Source organism: Pyrgilauda ruficollis, unplaced genomic scaffold (genome assembly GCF_017590135.1).
Source record: "Pyrgilauda ruficollis isolate IOZ18807 unplaced genomic scaffold, ASM1759013v1 scaffold36, whole genome shotgun sequence".
NCBI lineage: Eukaryota > Metazoa > Chordata > Aves > Passeriformes > Passeridae > Pyrgilauda > Pyrgilauda ruficollis.
In genome coordinates, this window is record NW_024525045.1 from 3,248,336 (window position 1) to 3,263,375 (window position 15,040).

Consider the following 15,040-nt stretch of genomic DNA (forward strand, 5'->3'; position numbering starts at 1 on the left):
GACTACTGAAGGCTCCCACTTAGAGCACCTGAAAAACGTTTTAGTAAAATTCAGGAGGAAGATATAAAAAGCTTGGAAATAATAATTGTCTTTTCCTTTGGGGAATGCAGTACTTATATTTGAGCACAACATTTGTTGTCTTGCCATGGTCTCTTCCCTTTCTCTCAGTTTCATACCTGGTTTATTCCTATTTTAGTACCTTTCTTTCTCAGTTTTCCCAGAGCTTGTGGGTGGGAGAGAGAATAAATAAAAAGTGACGAAAGTAAGGAAAAAAAAAAGTAGGTAAAGCTGTTTATCACAGCTGCTTACAGCAAAGGTGCTTCAGAAGCATACATACATATGCTTCAGAAGCATAGGGACTTGGGCATACAGATCAGAGAAACAATACAAGAGTGAGAGACAATGCAGAAGGGAGGGGATGTGCTGAAGGGAAAGCAAAACTATCAGAGGGAATAAAATATTACTCTAGAGGATCAGAGTCTTCACTTACGAGCATGATACTTGCCATTTATTAATGTGATTAAACAGGCAGACCTAGATCAGACCGCCACAAAGAGATTATTCTACCACTTAATAGAACAAAGCATGCAAGCTAAGTGCAAGACATAACATTCCTTTCTAGATGGATAAGACACTGACAGGTTTAATTTAAAACCATTTCTTTAAATTTTGTCCTCCTTAATTCAGTTTCAAGATCTCCCTCTCACAATTTCAGGTCTAGTCAATGTGAGTAAAAAACTCCAAACAACAGAACAGAGCAGTCAGAATTTTGCTATCTATATAAAATGTCCTGAAGTACAGCAGTGTTACAGTGCAAAATAATTTTTAGAGAATCTGCACCTCTTTTAGCAGGGTGTGCACATATAACTGGCAATACTTTTTATTACAGATGAAGTCTTAGTTAAATCATCCCACTGCTCCCTTCTTGGATACTTGTTATCTTCCTGATTTGCATATATCTGCCACCAGTTTAATCTAATATATGCTGAAAACTGTTTTCCTATATTTGTACGTGGGCAGCTCACTTTCAGCACTGACATCTCCTACTCTAAATTTTGAGGAACATCTATTGCATTGGTCCCTAAAATCTCACCATATTTTTTAAGAACAAACTAACACCATCAGTGCGTTTTGCAAAGTTCCCTTGCTGTCTATTTACAGCTTTAATTCCACCTCAAATCAGAAGACAGGAACACCAAAGAATCTATCACATGGTGCAGGCATTCTCATATACTTGTCTCCTACGCATGACTCCAGTTTTTAGAAAAAGCTGTGTTAACAAGTGTGCCCTTTCTCTCCATCAGTTATCAGCCCAGTACTATAGGGAGCATGTGCTACCTGTTGGTTGATTTTTTTTTCCTGTTTCTTCAAAGACTAGGATTTTTTCAGCCCAATTTCAACAACTCATTTTACATGAAACTTAACTGATAACCTTTAGGTTTCAGTCTCATTATAAACTGCATAGGAGGAAACAATTGTACAACTCAGCTGTAGCACCAACTTAGCAAAAGCTGAAATTTCTCATTATCATTTGTCATGATAATTTGATATGCACATGCATTAAAACACATTGAATTTTCTGTCATAAATATCTGCTTGTTTTTTTCATGCTTTCCAGCTACACAGCTTCTCTTGCTTGCAATCCCCATCTGCTGTCATTCCTTTCACTCTATTGTTCACTGTCATCCTATTTAGAACTCTGGCTTCAGACACTCTCCCAGGCTTCTGTGTCTACAGTATTATTTTGAGTTTTTCAACAAATGATTTCTATCATTTTACTGTGCACTAGTGGTCATTCTTCTAGTTCCCACCCTTCTCCAGATAATTTGTGTAACTCAGGCTTCAGCCAACAAGTGACATTTACACTGGTTGTACCCAATGCACAATTTTAATCTAATTTTGTGAAGTCCATCCAAAAGCTGCAGGCACTTTTACTTTGGTATTATTTAGGCTTATTTCAGTTTAACACAAACTGATTTCATTTATACCAAATCAAAATCAAGCAAAGTTTTAGAATAAAAATCCATACAGCAGTTTAGACCACCATCTTTGTTTAAAAATTATTTCTAGGTTACACTAAGTGTAACCTAGATAAGACCTTTCATAGCCTATCTCACATTGAGATACAAATTCAGAACTTTATCTAGCTTTGCCTTCTACACTTCTTGCCTTCTTCTTTCCCTTGAACATTTTGCTGAGTGCATTTAATTACTTTTGATAAATGAAAAAAGTATAAATATATGGTATGCCTAGTCAAGTAGACATATCTGATAGTTCTTCATCATGAATGCTACTGTGTATATGGAAAATGAAATAATGTAAATAGTTCTTGGTTAATAAAGTAACAGAAAAAAGAAGTAATTATTTCTCTAACTTGAAGCAGGAAAAAGGAAAACAAAACAGGCAAGAACACAAACTTAACTTTGGTAACATGAAAGTAGAATTACTCCTGAGGTATCCCAGGACAGAGAACAAGATTGATAAGGATTTACTACCTAAGTAAGGCAAGTGAAAAATATAACTAAATCTTCCTTTGTTTCTAAAGAACAAGCACTGGCAATAAGGAACATGTGAACATGACTTGGTTACAGCAAGAAATGTTTACATTATTAAGCAGAAAGTAGTTGTGATTGCTTACCTTGAGAAACTATTCATTTCATGACAAGAAAATCATCCTTGTCAGGTAGGACTAGATCAAGTACGATATTTTCAAAGAAAGCCACAAGTATTAAAACCATGCATAATACTTACAATGGGAGCTTATTGCCATTCTGTGAGATCCTGCTGTCTGTATATTAAAGACTAGTTATAAGTAGACAAAACCCAGCTGAGAAAAAAGTAAAAAATACATCTCTAGGCTACCAGTGATACAGTAAAACCAGATTAATGGCAAATTAACTATGATTACTTTATCATCTTTAACATACCTTAATTAAAACTGATATGAGAATATTCCAATGCATCTTCAAATAACAGCTCAATCACTATTGAAAAAGGATTTTATAAGCCCACACGACAGCACTGCATTATCATAGGCTCACTAAGAACTCAACTTCACAAGTAATAATCACTCCATATAAATTATATATCTAATTTCAAATCAATAAATGAATGTTTCACAGGATTAAGCATTTGGTAATGTTTGTGGGGAAAAAACCCCAAAATAATCACCCTCCAAAAAGAGAACTGAGTCTTCTGGGAAGGTAAAAACCCACCACTTACACTGCTGTATGTAATGCCTTCTGTAGAGAAATCATGCTCTGCTAATAACGAAAGCCCTGAAATTCCAGCATTGCCGGTGCAACACATCACCAATTACATTTCAGTTGTTAGAAGTCCAAATTTTCCTATGTCAGTTCTTGTGCTGTATTACATTTTCAATATTGCAACATGACCAAAGAATTCCCAAATCTTCCCCAAAACTTATGGATAAGATCTAGCAACCGCATGCACCCAGAGGTGGCACATCACAGAAGAAATGAGAGGTACCATCAGGCATCCAAACCATAACATGTCACAACACGGCTAAACTGACTTATTTTGGCTTTGGACTGAAACTCCTGACAACAATATTCATGTTTTTCCAGTTCAGCATTATTTCCCCAGAGAAACTGTCTCCATTTTCTCCGAGCAGCTCTACTGTTTGCTTTGATGCCTGAAATAGAGACAGCAAAAGAGCAAGGACAATTTCCCTATGTATTTTAGGCTTAACAAACATTTATCTGATAATAACTGCTAATACTGTGTGGTACCATTACCATGAAAATGTTTGATTCTTTGGGAAATACACCTTTTCAGCACAGCAGAGCATTTCCTTAGCTGGGACAAAATGGCTGCTGCCTCCTGGTATCAACAAACTACACTTGAAATGTTTCTACTTTACAACAACAAGAAGTTCCTATTTTATGCAGTTGAAGTCCTCCATACAAATAGCTAATAATAAAAATATATTTTTTTAAATTCCCTCTTGAGAAATTTATGTGCTCTTTTTGTTTGCTTTTCTGTTTGAAAAGTCAAAGAAGAGACTTGGATAGAATCCCGCTAGGTAGTAACTGGTATGGCATCCCTCAGGTTTCAAATGCAAATAAAATAGTAGAATTTTGAAAGAGGTTCATCTCCCACAGATATTTACTTAAAATAAGACTTATCTTTCCAAAAATTGTTTTGTGTAACATGAAATTAATTTCAGCTCAATTACTATTAGAACATCTGTTAATTTCCCCCCCCATCCATCTGGCTTAAGCACTTCAAATGGCATCTGCTGTCAATCAAATAGGTTACATATCAAATGTCATCATAAAGACTTGAAAACAAGCCCAAGATGTAAGAGCTAACTGTATAATACATTTTTTTCCAAACGAAGGAGCTATCCTTGCAGGTTTAATAAATCATGAAGGTTCTCACAACTGAAAATCAACCAGCCCACCACTACAAGGATCATTTATTAATGTCTCCTAAAATGGAAATTTTATTGAAAATGATAAGTTGTTGGCGTGTTTTGTTTTGTTTAATTTTTGTTTGGGTTATGTTGGTGGTGGTGTGGTGGTGATTTTTTGTTTGTTTGGGTTTTTGTAGTATAGAACTTACAGAGATCAGTTAGAAAATCAGGTTGTTTATTAAGAAAAGATTTTTAAAAAAAAAAGGTTCTTAAAGATTTAAGTGCTGTAGGTTCAGAATTTTTGCTTACAACTAAAAAAGCCAGAAAAAACCTTTCTTTTTAAAATTGAAACAACTAATTATAGGATCTTTTAAGCAAATACTGTAGTACTCAGTATCCAAAATAAAGTGCTGTGCTCAGGATGTATTGATTTAATCAGAAACTGACTGAAGACATAGAGGCAGACACTAAACAATAGGAGCAATGAGGTGTAAAGAACAAGAACATTCATGAGAACTGTTTGCCCAGTTACTTACACTGTTTGTTCATGTCCTGTGTGTATCTTTGAGAGAACCCAGTTGCTGATCTCTGGCCAAACACACAATCCTGCAGTTGCATATTTGACAGAGTCCTGGCTGTTACACGAGCGTATCATGTGTGGAATATTGCACAGAACCGTGGCAGCCTTGTGAAAGTACCAAGCTGGTCTTTTGTGGGTAAGTAGCTGAACATTTTACTAACATGACAAAATCTTCTGATTAGTGTAGCATTCATTAAGTGGTGACAGATGCTAGTATTAATTACATGTTGAGTGGATCATTTTCCCATTACATTTCTTTTGTTACCAGCCTCATCATTCCAGTTATCAGCCTGCCCTATAAGCAGATTAAGCACCAGACTTTTTTTTTTTTTGAGGGTGGGGGATGTGTGTCTATATTCCTTGTTTGACCAAAATGAGTGACTGATCTTTCCTACACTACCCCACCATCTGGATTCCACTCTTGCACTTTTCAAAACCTGTACTTATCATCTGTTAGGCAATTTATAAAAAATATTATTTTGAAAGGTTGTGTGGCTCTCTCAAGCATCTTACATTTAATGTTGGAAGTCATAGGATTAATCACTTGCCTTGTACAAACAGATAACATCTATTGTTTTTTGTGATAAATGTTGCCAAATTATAACTGGCATATTAAATATTAATTTGGCAATTAAAGTTTGAAAAACATGTACAGTAAAAGGTATATGTGAAACAAGTTGCCATCCCTCATGTCAGTCTTGAACAAAAATATTTCCATTCTATGTAACAGTACATGCACTCAAACAAAACAAAAACTATTCACCATACCCACGAATACTAGCAGGATTCCTAGAACACATTTTATGGCCAAGAATGATTTTTTATTTATTATGTTTATTCTGACATGTACACCAACTTCTCCTTCAGAACAACTCAGAGCAGCCCTGAAGAGGAAAAAAGGAAACAAATAAAAAAAAAAATTGAAAAGTACAAATGGCAAAGTCATTAATCTGGAAATAATTTCTGCCATAAACCAAAAGGTTATAAATTGAAGGTTGATAGAGGAGAAAGACATTGGAATAATAACTAATCAAAGGATGATCAAGAGTCATTAATGTGATTTTGGTAGAGAAAGTTAAATACAAACCTAAAATTTAAATCACCCAGGTTTTTTCAGAAGACATGGGGAAGTAATAATGCTTTTGCACATGGTACTTATTAGGTTTATTATTATTAAGAACAAACATATTAATAGGAATAAGTGCAATTGAAAACGAGAGTGACCAAGAAGCAGAAAGTCTGTTTCACAAGTGGAGACTGATAAAACAAAACAAGCCCTATCCAGAGTGTGTATTTATTAAATGTATACAATGTATCTCATATATATACGCACATATATACAGCATTGTTACCTATGCAAAAGATATCCAAACAAAATAAATGTAATAAATGTAATAAATGTAATAAATGTAACTGCACTGCTAACCATCAGAGAAGTGATGGTCTGGAGCAGTTGTTCTGTGTGAAGCAGCAGAGGAAAAAAAGCTTCACTGCCTTTGAAACACATCAAACCCCATTTATGCTATGGAGATCTATTATGTAGCTGGATGAAACAGCAGGCACTGGGACTGGATGACCTGAAGTTGTCTCTTTCAGTCTTATATTTCTGCAGTGGAACTGGCAGATGCCCACACAGGGGAAATATGTGGAATAGTTTCTGTGCATTTGTAAAATTATGATTGCTGACTTAAAATAGCTACTTGAAAAAAATTATTTTCGCTGATGGCTCAGATCTCTCCTTCCACACAATCCAGCTGGGTAAATTGCATTCTGTGAATGCTCATTTATGCAACTAAGTTACTTGCCCTAACACATTCTTAAGATCTTCTGTATTTGTACAGGATTTCTGGTTCTGTGATAGTTTGACTTTATAGTCAGCAGATACCTGGAAATCCTGGCCATGACCACAGGTCCACAAGCCTTGGAGCTTTGTAAGACATGCCCAGTAAATTGATAACTTCATCCTGGAGGAGCTGAATTTACTGCTCATGTAAAGCCCAAGTAGACTGTTCAAAGAAGGGCAACACTGCACAGAATTATGGGAGCTTTCATACAAATCCACTATGCAGCCACAAACTCCCCTTTTTGCTTTTAAAGAAAATAACAACAGACAGTTCTGAAACCACAAACTTCCAAGAACAGGGATATTCAAAGTAGCAGGTTTCAGCATTCACGTAACCCTGTGCTAGCTGAAGGCTTAGACTGTTATTTATTTGGAAACTGCAAAATAGCACACTGGGAACGTGAGCCAACAACGAGGCCTCCTCCATGCTAACCCAGGATGGCTAAATATATTTTACATGAGACATAACTTGGAACATCAGTGATGCACATACCTTCAACTGCTATTTTTGACACAGGTCTCTTCACAGGAGATTCCATAGCCTCTAGAAAGGTTAACTAGCATCCAGGAGTTTTAAATGTACAGAAGTTAAAACTGGAGACACTACTTACATGAAGGTGTTTTGGCAAGTAAGGAATTAAAATTTGAGTGAAGGTTTTGCTGGAGGTTTTGGGAGGTTTTGCTGGAATCAGATGCATTAGCTTCAGAAAATATAGTGATATATTCAAATACATACATTCACTGCACAATACTTAAATGATCTTATTGCCATAAAATCACAACTGAATTTTTCAAACAGTCCAAACAAGTTATTTTTCAATGACACCAGCTTCCTGGTAATGCCTTGTACAATGAACATTTGCAGAACAATTTGAACTTACTTACACAGTTATGAAGCTTTTTTTGCATGGTTTATGTTAACTGATTTTGGTTCATTTTCAGGATATATTTGGTCAGCTGAAAACAAACCCAAGAATAGATATCTGAAGAGTGGGACAGAAAACACATATGAGAACCAAAAACCTAAAGAAATAATAATAAGAACCATCTTATTTTTATTATCTGAGTGCAAAAATGAATAGCAAAGACCCCACAACACTCAGTCACATTCCACAGGCAAGCAGAGCACTGGTAGGATTCCTATGGGGTCAGTGGGACAGGCCCACTACAAGACTTCAGCTACTCACAACCACATATTTCCCAGTTATTGTGCAGCAGTTCTTCCCTGAAATATGTTTATTATTTTGGTTTACTTTGTGAAAACAAACTGAAAACTTTCTCCTAGTTTAAAAATATGTTGTGGGTTTTTTTCTGGTTCTCGTGAGACATTTAAAAAACTTTCTCAGAAAAGTTTCTGAATCTTTACATTTTCTAAATCATTATGTCCAGCTTGAGACAAGTATTTGTGTTTGCCTCTAATAAAGTAAGTAAACTAAGTAAAAAATGTCTCAAAATGAAACAAAGATTATAGTATATTTGCATTTTATTTCATTAATCTTATAAACACATAATCAGATTTGTTAAATTTCATTTGTTTACTGTCCAACATTTCTTATTGATGATTCTATTAGATTACTCTGAAAAATACTTGTATTGCACATTTTGCAGGATATTTTAAAGCAAAGGTTCAAAAACCTCTTTCAAGATATTTACCATTGCTTATTTCCCTGTTTGAAAAACCAGTTATCTACACTGGTGAAAGGCAGGAGATCTAACATCTCCAAGCACAATGTGGAAAATATATATGGCCTTCCCATTCCCAGATGTTAATTTCATGTTCTTGGAACGACATGTTAGATTATTGCTTACCCACCTGCATTAAGTCTGATTACCCCGAAACTTACCTTTCTTTAGAAGGAATACTTAAGGATTTGTCGTTTATTTGTGTTAAATGGCGCACCACATTTATTTGTGAGGCATTTCTGAGAGTGAACTTATGTCTGTTTTAAAGGTACAAAATCACGATATGTGTATACCACTTCGCAAGGCTTCTAACTCTCATTTCTTTTTCCTCTGTTTCCTCACGCAGAGCCCCATCCCACAGCTCGGGAAAGTCCAGGTAGAAGCAACCTCCCACATGCTGAGGCTCCGGTCCAGACACACTTTCGCCCGTGCCTGGAAATTCCCTTTTTGGCAGCCGGCCCTCACGCAGCCGGGCGTTCCCAGCCCTCAGGAGGCCAGACCAGCGGCACTTACGGTGGCGCCTCCCGGGTCGCTTCCCGGCAGCGTTAACGGGGCCCCTCGTCCTGCTCGGGTACGGAGGGGCTCCTTTCCCAAGGAGAAGCCCTCGCTAAAGCCGCTGCCGCCTCAGGCTGCCGGTCTGCCTTCCTTGCTTCCTTCCAGGGCTGCGGAGAGAGCGGCGGCCCCGCGCGGCTCCACCGCCGCCATTTTGGGACGCTGGCGGGCGGTCTCCATGGCAACCAGGAAGGGGCGGACATCGCGCGGGGTCACCGCTAGCCCGGCCCCCTCTTAAAGGAGCAGCCGCGGCGGCCCCGCGGTGCCGGGCAGGGTCCGACCCCCGCCGCCGGTGCCACCAGCGACCCGCGCCCCGGCCGCCCCCTGGCCGCCCCGAGGGGGGGACATTCCCGCGGACCCGAGGTGACGACCCCGGCGGAGGGATACCGACCGCGGCCAGCGGCTCCACCGAGCGCAGCGAGCGGGCCGCGCTCCGGGCCGCGGCGGGGGCTGCGCGGGGGGCGGCAGCCGGGGCAGGGGCCGCCCGCCGGCCCGGGGCGCGCGCGGGCCCCGGCGGGGCCCCGGCGCCAGGAGAAAGTAGTCCCGCGGCCTCCCCCTCGCGCCGCTGGAAGGGGTTCGGCGGCGGAGGCGGCGGACGAGGCGTCGCTCGGTGCTGCGGCTTCAGCTGATAATTGAAGGGAAGCGAGGCGGCTGCTGCCGGGAGGAGGGAGGCACGGAGCGTCTGCGGAGGCCGCACCGGGACAAACTAGGTACCCGGGGCCCCTCCGCTCGGTCGGGGGGCGCCGGGGAGGCGGGCGCGGGGCGGCGGGGCGCTCGCTGGGCCCCTCGGCGACTCCGGGCCGGGCCTGTTGTGTCATCCTGGCATTAGCCGAGCTGCCCTTCCTGGCGGCCCGGGGCAGGGGGAGGGGAGCGGCGCCATCCCGGAGCATTGTTGCGGATGGGGGTGGGGGGGCAAATGGAAGCCGGGAACGACGCGGCGCCGTGCTGGTGAGTGTGTGGGGCGGCCCGGAGGGGTGGAATGGGGCCCTCGCCGTGGAGGGAAGGGGTGGAAACGGAGCTGACAAAATGGCCAGGCGGTCCCCGAGCCCGCTGCAGGGATATCCCTCGCCCTCCCACCCCGGGCTGGGGTGCCGGGGGCCACCTGGCCTCTCCCGGGCCGCCTGGCGGGGAGGGGGGCGGCAGCGCGGCCGCCCCTCGGCGGGCCCTGTGTGGTTGCTGATACAAAAGGGCAGTGTCAGTGTTGACACTGCCGTGCCGATTTCGATGCCCTTCCCTGTCTTCCCTCCCCCACTCCGCTTGGCCCCCTTTTCCTTAGTGGTCCTTTCTTTCCCACCCCCCTTTTATTTTTTTGTTCCCCTCTAAAGAAGGTAGGGAATATCTTAAAGGAAAAAACAGCATTTTCCTTTTCTTTCCTTCCTGCCCAGCTCGGTAAAAATGCTAAACAATCGGCCGACGTCCATATTTCACGAGCTTTTTTGGGGGGAGGAAGAAGGTGGGCAGAAAACGGAGGCGCCCGTGGGGTCGGAGTCACAAAGCTGGCTGCCCACGAAAGGGATTATTTTCGCAGCTAAATGTTTTCGAGCTGATGTTTTTCTTGTTTTCAGTCAAGAATCAAGTTGCCTGGTCCTTGCGTTTGCTTGCATAATGCGTCGTACTTGGAGGCTGATCAAACGCTGGGTTCTGCCTTTCCTGCCTGGCTCTTCCTCCTTCCCTTTTCCCGGGGGGCTGGGTCGTGGGACAAGTCTGAGGGGGCTGGTGGCGCTGGGGCTCCCGGCTGCTGCCCCGGTGATCCGGGGAAGGGAAGGAACCGAGGCCGGGGCTCTCGCCAGACCTGCAGGCCTGTCTTCCTGTGTCCAACTTTTTTATTGTTCCCCCTTCCCCCTTCCGAGTGCACGGGCTCTCCGGCAGGCGGGGGTTTGCGCGGCTCGGGAGTCCCAAAGTCTAGACGGGGAACCGGAAAATAATAGGGGAAAGAATGGAAAGTTAGTCAAGGGCTTTGGGGGAAAAACATCGACGTATCGAACAAAGGTCCTGCCTGTGTTGGAGAGAGAGGCCTGCATGTGAGGCCTGATTGTGTCGCATTTACACACGGGGAAGAAATGAGTGCTTGGTACTGGCCTAAATTTATTCTGTAAGTCTGGCATAGAACTTAGGAACGCTTTCAGAGAGTGTGTAGTTTGTTTTGGGAGTGTTTTTATTATGTGTAGCAATCCAGTAATAATTTTTATTTTAAATCTTTTTTTTCCCCCTAAAAAGATAGTTCAGGTTGTTTTTTTTCCTCCTTCCTGCCTTGTTCAGCAGAAACAACACTGATTCAGAGCTTCTAACACTGTAATGCAAAACTTAACTCGGACTAACTTAAACAGTTTGTGTTGTGTATAATATGAATTTTGAGCTTCCTGGTGCTTTAAAGGCTGCCATAAAGAGGAATTGAGTAGTTACCAGTTGATAAATTTGAAGTGCATCTATCATAATGAGAAAGGACTTGTGAGCACTTAAATGAATTTTTCAAGCTTTTCTTGTAGGAGCTGACATTGTGGGTATACTTTTGTAAGACTTTAAAAGCTAGAAAGCATTCCTGTGATTATTTCTGTTTATCTCTGGTGTAGTATCTTCTTTTCAGTTCTTCCTCTTCCACTCTCAAAACAAGAGTTGTAATTGTACAGGGTTTGGGTTTGGTGTGGTGGTTTTTTTTTTTTTTTTTTGATTTTTAAATTAAAAAAATTTTGGTGTTTGATTTCTGAGGTTTCTGAGATTTATTAAGATTTTTGTTAAGCTGTAAGTTTTTAAGCAAGTTGTATTTTATAGATGTAAAATATATGTAATGGACATGAAAGTGCTGGAAAAATAACTATTTTTTTGGTAGCTTATTTAATAAATATCAATAGGTGCTAAATGTATTTATGAAAATACTAGTATTCCAGTTTTTGCAGCTGATATTTTAACTAAATAAATGTATTTGAACTAAGAAATTTTAAAACAGTGGTCTGGTGAATAAATCCTGAAAATAATACTTAAAGTTTTTGGCAATATACTGTAATAGTTTCTGTCTTTGTAAAATGCAGCTGATTATGAGCAGCTCAGTTCTTTTGATTTTAAATGCAAAGGTGTTTTTAAATTTTATTGTTTGGTGTATCTTATTGTTGTGTTAGAAATACAGGTAATCAGATTTTTTTCCCCTTTCTTAGCGTTTTTCTGATAAAAATGAGGAGTAAACTTGAATTAACAATCTTTAAGTCTTCAGTCTCCAGATTGGTTGCATAGGTAGGAACCTAAAGATGTCTTAGCTGTTAGTAGAAAGATTGTAGGTCATCCACAGTGTGACATTACTGCTTATTAATATAGCAGATCTACTTCAGTAGGAGTGCCAACCTGTTGAGTAAGAGCTTATGAAAATGGAGTCTTTTGATGTCTTGCAAAAGTTTTTCAGGTCAAAGTGACCATTAGGGGAAATATTCTGCATCTTCCCAGTAAATGAATAATCAAAGCTGTCATTCCTAATCAGGAATCATGCGCAAGTTTTTGTCTTTTTTTTTTTTTTTTTTGTTTGTTTTGTTTTTTTACTTTTCCTTTTTGTATTGTACTTTGACTGTCTTCAAACCCAGAGTGTAAATATTACAGAAAAAAAAAAAGGTAATGAAAACTTTTTCTTATAAAATCATTCCTAAATTTGAGGCCTAGAGCTACAGGTGACAACAACACTATCTCTTCTGCAGCAGCGTAGCAAAACTAAAATGCATTTGTCTTTAATGCCATCAGTGGAGACATGATCAATTTCCATGTGGATCCTTACATCACTGATAAGTACAGTTACTTACTCTGCAGCTGTCCAGAAGCATAACCTGCCTAAATTCCTTTTGTTTCTAAGTGATGAAGCTGAAGCAGAAGTAGGAAAGTTAGTAAACTACATGTTTGTACCTAATTTGCAGCTAAATGAATCTCACAGCTATCTGTGTTAATATTGTATTTATAGGCCATGCTATATTTTCTAACAAACTACTTGGTAAGCATCATGTAGAACACTTTTGATCATGGATCTGTCTTGTGTGACACTGAGGCTGAATTTTTGTGACAAAGTGTAATCAAATACTGAAGTTGTACAACATGGTGAACTATGGCCTTGGCAAAAACTTAACCCAGAATGTTTCTGGGATCTCCCATTGGCCTGTTAGATGATCAGTGTCCTGTTCATCACTTGTCAAGTCAGTAAAACTCCCTATAAAGTACTTTGTTGACTCTGTTATGCTCTTTTCATCAAGGTGTCACTGCACTGCCCCATTCAGTACTGACTCTGAAGGTAGTAGCACATGGGATTTTTTTTTTTTTTTAATAGAGTAACATACTAGCTTTGGGTGAGTGCTTAGTTTTCTGAAGAAGTAGTATTTTAAATGTGCTCTTAATATTTTAATCATTACATAGTACCACTACAGATTTATGGTAGTATATGAAGCAAACTTGAGGGTTTCCATAGTTCAGTTTTAACTTAGAACATGAGGTTGGTAACTGCAAAACAAAGTAATATTAACTTTTTTTTCCTACTGGCGTGTTTTTTTTTTCAATGTATGTGAAATGAAATGCTTCTCAAGGAGTGAAACTATTTTCACAGTTCTCAGTGGTGAGCAATAATGAAAAAAATGCTTGTATGTAGCCACGTGTCTCAGGATTGCTTTTTTTAACAAAACAGTTGCTGAATTAATGTTTTAAAGTTATCTTCTGCAAATTAAGAAATTGTAGCTACCTATCAAATGTACAGTGTCTGTGGAGGACAGAGCCAAGTGAACTGGCTTCTCCTGCCTGCTTTCAGATACCAGTAATGGTTGCTTGTACGAAGTTCAATTTGAGGGGCAATTGTTCTCCTAATCCTGCCGTCAAGTTGGTAGAGTCCAACTGTGTAAATATGCATATTCTCCTTCAGTTCTGTCTGGCAGCGAGGGTTCAAGCACACAGAACCAAATTTGTTTACTCTTCTTGTCTGTGAAGATGCTTGTCTTGCAAGGTACTGACTGTTGCCAGTCTAACTTGACTCATGAGGGTACAAATATGGCAGCAAACTGCCCTGAGAGCAGTAGATGGTCACGTCTGTAAAGAAAAATGGAAATACTGTTTTCATATAGGATAAATGGAAAATTTAGGTGTCTTATAAAAAAAGTTAATCATGATAGTTTAATATTGGACTTCAATATTGAAGATGCATGAGGAATACTAGCAATTATGTTCAAGGCATGGTTGCCCTCGGTTGCTCCAGAAAAACCTCTCTTGTAAGGACTCATACAGTAAACCTGTTTGGAAAGTTTGGAGACCTCAGGAAGTTCCTTGGCCCTTCTCACATTTGACTTCTTATACCCTTGAGTAGTTTTTAATTGAATACAGTGTGCTAAAAAGAGGTTCGTTTTCTTGAATGATAGGAAAGGACCAAAAGCTTACATAGAAAGGTATTCTTGGAGAAGAAACTGCAAATGATTCCATCAGTGTGTAGTAATACTATGCTGGCTCATGGACTGGGAGGGAAAAATCCCATTTTATCAGGTGTTTTCTATACGATTTGCTTTGATAGTGTCCACAAGAAAGTGCATATGCTGAACTGCAAAGATCTGACATTCATGAAAGGTATGAAAGGGTCTGAGTCATCTTCTGGAATGTGAACCTTGAGTTGTGGGGAGCAATTTGGTGTTTCAAATTGGAAGCTGATGTCCCTGGTACTTCTTGAATAAGATGGCCTTTTTTAAGATCTGAAAGGCAATGTATTTTTCACATTTATTCTGCTTTCAGAGCAACTTGTTGCTGATAACTTGTGTTGTGTTTCATGAAGTCCAAATAACTAAACTTAATGTAAAGAAGGGCAAATAGTTGCTGGACTTTTGTAAAGCTGGAAATAAAAAAAAAATACGAATGTTATTTGTTTACTGAGGTATGTATGGTTTTTTGGGAGCAAAAGTGTTAAACTTTCAGGAGGCTGTCAAGCCCTGAGATGGGTATTAGACTTGGTATTAGCAGTGTACACCTCTGTCAGTTTTGTGGCTGGCTGTTTGAAGCATGGTTAATA

The 15,040-nt window shown here is 40.0% G+C and overlaps 1 protein-coding gene across 9 annotated transcripts in view; it reads left to right on the forward strand.

Moving 5' to 3' along the window:
- Nucleotides 1-9,276: 9,276 nt before the first annotated feature.
- TRIP12 (thyroid hormone receptor interactor 12) overlaps nt 9,277-15,040 on the forward strand; it is a 78,109-nt gene continuing 72,345 nt past the window's right edge. For 3 of the 9 annotated variants that reach the window (XM_041475778.1, XM_041475784.1, XM_041475785.1), the window contains exon 1: nt 9,439-9,746. The gene's annotated coding sequence lies outside the window, so the exon portion shown is untranslated. Of the gene's footprint in view, nt 9,400-9,438; nt 9,747-9,816; nt 9,985-10,990; nt 11,129-15,040 lie in introns of those variants that run through there. The other 6 variants (XM_041475786.1, XM_041475787.1, XM_041475790.1 and 3 more) reach the window with 4 other exon arrangements.